This window comes from Micrasema longulum, unplaced genomic scaffold (genome assembly GCF_059751315.1).
Source record: "Micrasema longulum isolate JH-2025_06_02 unplaced genomic scaffold, ASM5975131v1 h1tg002186l, whole genome shotgun sequence".
Classification (NCBI taxonomy): Eukaryota; Metazoa; Arthropoda; class Insecta; order Trichoptera; family Brachycentridae; genus Micrasema; species Micrasema longulum.
The window spans coordinates 172,811-182,038 of record NW_028279351.1 but is presented as its reverse complement, the minus strand read 5'-3'; positions in this window follow the sequence as shown (position 1 = coordinate 182,038).

Here is a 9,228-nt window from a genome sequence, read left to right as displayed (position 1 = left end):
ACGCTAAGAATGAATGTCCGCTTATTTAGCAGGACATCTGAATTGATGACAGTGATGGGAGACGCACGCGCGTAATATGATCGGAGTATTTATGATTTTTGATTAATTTTGCTATAACGGGGCTAAATTATATGTTTATTTGCATAAATTATGAAAAAGGAATTATTAAACAGTATGTCTCCATGTTTTTTTTTCAAATGTCTGAACTTAAGAATATTCCGTCTTTTACTAGTGGTAACACGATGTTACATCACCGCGTGCAAAGGGATTATTTTGCAAGTATATATATAAATTTATAATAAATTATTGTACGAAAATATTTTTGAGGAAATAAAAAGGTGAGGATATAAGAATTAACTTTCCTCATCCTGAGTTTTGTTTATAAAGGCGATGGAAAGCATTTAATCTCAAATATTTAACTCTAGGGGAATTTTCTTGTTATTTTTTTCACTTTCTCCAATCTATATAACTAATCACAATTGAAATATTCTGCAAAAATTACAGAAGTTACTAATGCCTTTAATTTATTTTTTTAAATCCAAAATTGTTTTTTTCGTAAAAAACAAATTTAAAAATTTACATTGAAGGACTGACTCTTTGGTTATTCATTATTATAAATTAAATATAAAACAACTTTTAACCACTTTTTTTTCTACTTACCAGTTTCAAAGCTACACAAGCTTCTTTATCAAGGTATACTTAACTAATGAATTCTATCCTATTTAATTTTAACAGTGATTGCTAAATATTCAAAACAAACTAAATACATAGACACATCTAGGCAAAAAAAATATGCATTAAAAAATTTCTAAACATTTATATAATTCCCTGCCATCAATAATAATAATAATAATGTTTGGATAATTTATACAGCGCCATTTTTGTGAAAATCACCTCAAGGGCGCTGTACAATAAATAAATATCCCAGCACGTCTTGCAGCTACAGAGCGCATGGACGGTTGGGATTCTAGTTCCTCGGACCAATTATGATAAATAACAATTATGATATATATGAGCTAGATAACAGCACGTCTTGCAGCTACAGAGCGCGTGGACAGTAAGAAATCTAGCCCCTATTTACATTTTTATTTTTAAACATTTTATTTGACAATGAAGTTTAGAGTTTAAGTGATATTTTAAAAAACGAAATAAAATTTTTTTTTATAAAAATAGAAGTTAGATTACAACAAGTCTTGCAGCTACTGAGCGCATGGACGGTTGAAATTTTAGATCCCATTTACTAAATTTAGATATTTGATAGTTGATAACATTTACATAATATGATAAAAATAATATGATAGCTAACATCACAAAAAGTCTTGCAGCTACAAAACGCATCGACGAATGGAATTTCAACAATTTAAGAATGATTTTAAAAAGTTAACAATAAAAAATAATAAAAAAACACAAAAATAATACATCAAACATTAAACCTGCAATTTACACAACTAATAATATAGAAACATTGTTCAAAAACCACAAAGATAAAAACCCTAAATGTAATAAATCTGGCTTATACCAAATAAATTGTAGTGATTGCGATTCGATCTACATTGTAAAAATTAAAAGAAACTCAACTATTAGAGTAAAAGAACACTTAAGGTGAGTAAACAATAATATTTTTTCTGAATTCGCAAACCATCTGATAGAAAATATTCATAATTTCAATAAAGACACTGGATTAAAAGTTATTCATGTTGAAAATAAAATATTAAAATTTAACAACAAAAAATAAAATTACAAACAATATTTCTTTTAGTTCACTCCTGTCTAGTTTTGAAAATATGCATCTCAAATTACCACCCTTTTAGGAAATAAAAAGACTTGATTTATTAGCTCCACGTGTAGTATTTAGTAAACATGGATAAAATAAAATAGGAAATAATTCATCAGTTACGTAAACCTTGACAAAGAAGCTTATTTGCTTTGAAACCGGGCGGTGAAAACAAAGTTGTTTTACTTATTTTATTTTCGAAATTAAATTGAGTAACGTATCTCCTGTCAATATGAGTAAAATTAGATACGAGTATCTTAATTTGATAACTGTTTTTCTTATAATTATTTAACTATTGCAGAATACTTATCGATCATTAATTTTATGTTCCAACATACTATATCATATCAATAAATAAAAATAAATGTATCATACAACCAATGAAATACTGTGTAGATATTTTAAAACTAACTCATTGTATAATTGTTCTAGTACTGTTTACAAACAGTTATTATATTCACTACTTTAAAGGGACCTTTTTTAAGAAATTGTAAGTGACATCAATTAAATATAGCCAAGACAGTTATTTTATTACTTTATAAAGTTATGGAAACAATGCCTAAATATTGTGTTTATTAAGATCTTCAAAAGTTATTATTATGATAGGGTCAAAGCACCAATGAATGAGCGTTTAAGGTTCAGCTTGTAGTGAAATCCACATTAAAGGTATAAATTTCATTATTTAAGCGTACAAAATAAAAGAAAACAATAAAAAACACATTAATTTTTCTAAGTACTTTTACTTTTTCATTGAAATACGAGTATTACAATTATAATTGATTTTACTCTAAAAAAATTGCAGAATCACCAGTGAATGACCACTACTACCCCAGTAAAAATGAAACTCAGATTTAGTTACATCATAACATTATAAAACACCCAACACATTAGAATATGGATATATTCAAAGAATTGCATAATAAATAGCATCAAATAAAACACTTACCACACCTTTCCTAATAAAAACACTATCAATCTAAAAACAATAACGGGAAGACGCACTATTACCTTTTGACAACTCACCGTTCAAAACTGATAGATTTGTTTCTTACCAAAAGGTGTGTCCGTCTACTGCTTTTGTCATAGTTTCTAGTGTTAAAAGTTTTTTGACTGGACGCATGTAGCAATTCTTATTATATTGTGTTTTATTAACCAATGGTCATTTACTGGGGGGTGACCATTTACTGGTGCTTTGAGCCTATGCATTTTGCAGAAAACAGCTACATCTAATATTGAATGATACCTCATTCAAACTTAGAATGTATGAGGTTTCATTCTGCATTAACACGCATGTTTTTATAACGTGTGTTGAAATTAATGAATGTATTAAATTCAAATTCTTCTGAATTTATCTTTGATTTATTAAAGAGTACTAGATTTCTGGAGGCATTAATCTTCCCATCAGCATCTATGCCGTAAGATTTTGGGTGTTTTCTAAAAATTTAAAAATACCGTTTTTGTGATCAACTCTATTTTCAGAAGGTGATTATTACAGATTTTTGTACGAAAGCGGCCGTGCTGTTTGAAACAAAACATAGAATTGACCATACTGCACTCGATAACACCAATATATTTTTTTTTCAAAATTTTAGACTGGTTGCTTTCTGTATAACTAGGTTCAAATGTATGCCAGGATAGACGTGTGTGGCGGTCCATTCTATCTGCCTACCCCTACGAAAAATGGCTTGATGGTAGTAGTAGTAGTAGAAGCCGTATTTTGAACTGACGATGTTATACTTATTGTAAACAATTCTAATCTGAATAAGTTTCAATTCATATCTCACTGTTTTAAGATTTAGAATTTTGCCGGGTTTGCAAGGAATGCCCTTAATTTTGTTTCTGACTAGTATAATTACAAAATGATAAATTCTATGGTAAAGAAAAAACTATCACTAAATTAGTAACAATCAGAAAAACAACATTCAAATATATCTTTACAATTTAGACATAATTCTTAAAAATTAACAAGTATTTAGAGTTTTTGTAACAGGTTTACATAGACAAAAAATTACGTATAAATAACTGTGATTTTAACTGTTTTTAAAATTATATTTGTTTCTGTCATAATATTCTACAAATAACACGAATTAAAAGATTTAATCTTTATTTGTCTTCTTATTTTAACCTTTCTTTTAAATCATTATCATTGAAAACAAAATTAATTCATAAGGAAGCTCATTGGTTTTCTGATTTGATAATATACGATAGTCTGAAAAAACTAAGCGAAATAAAAAAATAAAAAATACTAATCGTATTATCATCGCTACGGTTTTTTAAAGTTTTGTAATTTTATGAATACTTTGCGCGTGACGTCATTCGTTCTCTTTGGTGAGTTGTCCTGATTGGTGGGTTGGCTTCCCGGAAACCGGATATCTATCACAGCACTCTATCATTGGTTCAGAAGAACTTGTGACGTCATTTGAAGCGGTTCATTTTTATTATTTTTTTAGTACGTCTTGGAGAAAATTGGCAGTACAATAAAATGCTATATTTTTACCGCGCGCAAGAAAACATTATGTTCAACCGATTTTCCGTTGCACTGAACTTCTTCATAGTACATAAGCACAGTTAAATAGGACTTTCGCAGATCTTATACACGAGTACATAATTTATATTTGTATTTTTAAATTGCTGAAAATTTCGGGAAAGATTTAAAAACTTTCAAAGGAAACATTTAAGTCTAAACATTCACAGAGCGTATTCCCCATAATTGACTGGTTTAAGTGGCCACTTTACACATTGTGTAAAATTCACCATTCTGGCCATGTTCTAACATCTATATTCCTACAATTCTTCCACCTGCTGATTTCCGTGAAGTTAAAAAGCTGAAATGTTAATGGGTTAAAATCCGGATTTCGCCAAAAAAAATTTGGACTAACTCAGAACGCTGTTGATTAAACCAACTGGGATGGTATTCTGAACGCTTTCTCGAGCGTAGAAAACGCCATTATAGCGCATATTCACGTACTGTTCTCTACGCCAGCGAAAGGGTTCAGAATACCAGCCCCGGTCTAAGAAGAAATATAAAAATTAAACAATATTTTCAGGTGCTGGCTAGTATGAAGGCGATGATTCAGACATATGAATCTCACTCGCAATTATATAGGTTAAAGCTCTTTTATCAGTGTAAAGTGGCCACTTAAACCAGCCAATGACAGGTCATAAGCCCTTATTATGCCAATACTTCCATATCCCCTTCTTTAAAATGATCCCGTTCTCTGTTGTAACACATCGATCTTAATAACTCTCTAAGGGGTGAAAGTGGCAAATTTGGATTTGAGTCATAATTTTAGAGGGTTCCGGGTGCGTCTATGTGTATTAATAGGTCGATGGTTTTATTTGAGAACACCGAAACTGTTTCTATAGTAACATAAATGTATTATGAAGCAAAGTTTTCGTAAGTATACTTATAGTCTGACCAGTCTGACCAATCTGACGATGTCGGTCACGACGAAACCCGGTCACTGGTAAAAAATTTATAAAATAATTATAAATTAAAGTGGAATAAAACTATAAGTGTTTTTATTATTTTAATACTTTTAGTCCTTAAAATGTAAGATGATTAGAATGACAGCTGTCAAACTCAAATCAATAGTTATGGAAAATTACTGATCACTGATCATGTACCGACCGATCAAATAGATTTTATCAGTGTTTTCATGCAAACATGAAACTCTGTTTCCGAAAATTTATTTAAAAAAACGCAAAAACAAGCCTTTTATAGTGTGTAAAAATAAGACATTTATACTTTTTTCGTGAACATTATCAAACGAACTTTTTTTTTTATTCGATCAATTTGTCCCATCTCTAACGTTTTTGCAAAATGGTGTAACCTTATAAGAACGTCGTAAATAATTAGGTTTATATTAGTTTTTTTAAGTTTTAAAGCTGATTTTATATATTTATGTTGATTTATATGTCAAGAATTGTATAAAAAAAAAATTAACTTACCAAATACGAATGATTTTTCGTGTGTCAATATAAATCACTCCTCAGACGTTACTACAAAGTTATGTCGTCAGGTTTTCTGACAACTGTCATTCTAATCATCTTACATTTTAAGGACTATAATAATGTTTAATCTTTAGAGGAAACGCGGTCCGACGCGGCTTCATACACACGTATTTTCATATTTTCTTTCTGGATTGTGGCACTATAAATATTTACCATCGGTGTGTCTCAATAGTTTTGCTTCATTAATGAATAGTTTATTATGGGAACTGGAACCATCCGAAAACCCATAAAAACGTTTAATTTTATGTGCGGTCTTCTGGCGCACAGTAATTTTATATTTCAAAACAATTGATTGATGAATAGAATTAAAAATAGTCCAGAAACCGCATACGCACATCAAACAGAAGGCGACTTAACTACTCATAAATGAGTAGGTTTGCGTTTTGCTCCATTAGTTTCTTTGTAGACGTCGCTCAGTACGCAACTCCTGATTTGAATTCAACTATGCAGTGTTGTGTCCTTTTAAAGTAAATACTGCTAGGATCTTAAAGAAACAGGATGGCATCACATTTCATGTGTAATTAACAAACGAATGTTGAAGTAGCAAATGAATTACTTAAAAATTGAATTATTTTTCCATCTGTCAAATTGTCAAAGAAACAAAATGGAAATTTCGTTAGTGTTGCCAGGGTAGATTTTTTTTAGCCTACTTTGCTCATTTAATAAAAAAAACTAATGAAAATTAGACCTCGGATTAAACAACGCCGTGGGGGACATTTGAACGACATTATATTTAAAACATCAAATATTATTTAACATGATATAAAAATATCCGTTTTGTGTCAAATATTTTTTTTTATATATTGTAAGTTCATAAATTCAATTACTCTTATTAAATGACCCTTTATTTATCTAATCTGTTGTGTCAATCAATGTTTCCGCGTGCACAATAAAATTTTAGAGAAATTTACAGATTACTTTTTTTTTACCTTACATTTGTGTTGTGATTATTTTTTTTTCCCATCAAGCAACATTACCCGGCGACTTAACGTATGCGCGCGGCGAAAGTGTTTCTAAGTGGGGGAATTATTTGACACAATCCGATGTATTCAAATATGATTCTACGCTCCTTCTGGACTATTCTTAATTCTATGGATTGATGTTTCGGAATTCAACCATAAACAAATACCTAAGTACCTACTTTAATTCATCATTTAAATATTAGTAATTTTTAATTTTGGAATTAAATCATACACAAGTATCTAGGTACCTACTTATCAATGAAAATTATTTTTCCTTTTATTCGGACAGTTTTTGCACGCTTTTACTACATAATCAGGCATTTTTCTTTTCAGTAGTGATTTTTGCACGATTTTGATTTGAGCACGACGACGCCTCTTAGCCAATCACATGAAGAGATATAACGAAAAACGAACCCTTATTACGAATATATGAATAGCTCAAAAAAGAGAATAATAAATAACGTGTGTCCTTATTTACAAAATAACGTTTCCTGAACCAGCTTATACCGGGCAAGCCAACATTCGGGAAAATAAATATTTTTTTAGTTTTGGAATTCCATCATTAACAAGGACCAAGGTACCTTTTATTATCAATTAAAGTGTTTTTCCTTTATCTGAATAGTTTTTGCACGCTTTCACGACACAATCAAGCATTTCTCTTTTCATTTACTTTGGTTTCGAATTAAATGTCAAGCTCACGTCAAAACACGACTGGCGGTTAAAGAATGACTAAATTCGCGTTGGGCATGAGTTAAGTGTCAACCTAACCTAACCCTTATCACGAATATATAAATAGCTCAAAAAATGAATAATAAATAACGCGTGTCCTTATTAACAAAATAACGTTTGCTGAACCAGCTAATAGCAGGCAAGGCAACGTTCGGGCAGGACAACGTTTGTAAGGTCCGCTAAAGTAATACTCGTATATAATATGAAATATAGTTGAATAATTAAAGCTAAACAACTAAGTGAATGTAAAATATTTTTTAAAAAGTAAAAAAGAAACATAACATATCTAAGATGACAAATAAAAGATAACAATTAACGTGAGAACATCTAATTTTCTAAATATAAATTTAACAAAGTAAAGTTGATAATAATTAAACATTAACATAAAGTGGCTAGTTTTTAATTAGGTGATAATGAAAAATTTAAATAATGCTACAATAATACTTTATAAATAAGAAGTTTTTTGGAGCAATATGAAAACTTAAATAATCTAAATAACACCTTTAGAAGAAGTTGCCTTTTGGCAATAAATCCACCAATGTAAAATTTATATATGTAAAAAATAAACTAAAATACGCATTTTTAAATAAATTCATTACTTTTCTAAAAATTAACGAGTGAGATTACATTTTAATGCATTAACAGAGTTTGTATTGAAAATTTCAAATATTTGTTCAAACTTATTTTCATACCTTACGTATCATGGATATAGGACGTAGGTGAATACATTTTGAAGTTGGTTCGAGATTCGTTACAAAAAAACAATTCTTTACTTCTAGTGCACCTACCAGGTATTCGAGTTTGAATTAATTCAAGTAAAGCAGGGCTGTCAATTATTGATTTCATTATTTTAAATAAGAATAACAAATCAGCCATAACTCTTCGGTCTGACAATTCAAGTAATCTCGTTTCACTTCTAAGAAAATCATAATTTAAGGCTTCTACGGGTATTTTTAATTTATAATTTATGAAGCGCAAGAATTTATTTTGTACCCTTTCAATAGCATGAGAATAAATTTCATAATAAGGTGATTAAACCGAAGAATAGTACTTAAGTCTACTCCTTACTAATGTGCACTACAATTGTTTCACAGTAAATCCATTTTTAAAATTTTATGTTACTTTTAAAACAAATCCAAGCATCTTTATTCCATCATTATCGATCTAATTAATATGAAAGATAAACTGTAGTTTCTCATCAAGCAAAATACCCAGATCTTTTATTGGAGACACTCTTATCAAATCGATACTTTTTAACAAATAAGTCAATTTAATTGGGTTTTTAGTAGTATAAGAATATCGTGTCTGTTTATTATTCAAATACTTTTCAGTGCTATAAAGATCACAACATTATTTTTTGGTATGTGTATTTTTATACATACACAAATCTGGATTTCTCCCGAGGGGGAGTAGGTATATATTTTTTATTAATATCCCTACAGAGATGAGGTAGAATTTTTTCAAATTCAGGATTATGGATATTCGAGCGTTTACAGGGCTTATGACCTGTCATTGGCTGGGTTATGTGGCCACTTTACGTTTTACAACATTCCCCATTCCGCTTATTAGCGAATATCGACACAGGTAACATTTTGATTTTTGTATATATCTTATTAAATGAGAAACCATTCACTAGCGTGTTGGAGCGCCATCTATGTATTGATATTGAAGTTAAGTATTTTTAATTAGCATATTACTTTATTTTATGTATTTTAAGACTCTTCCGAGTTAAATTAAGTACTAGTAATC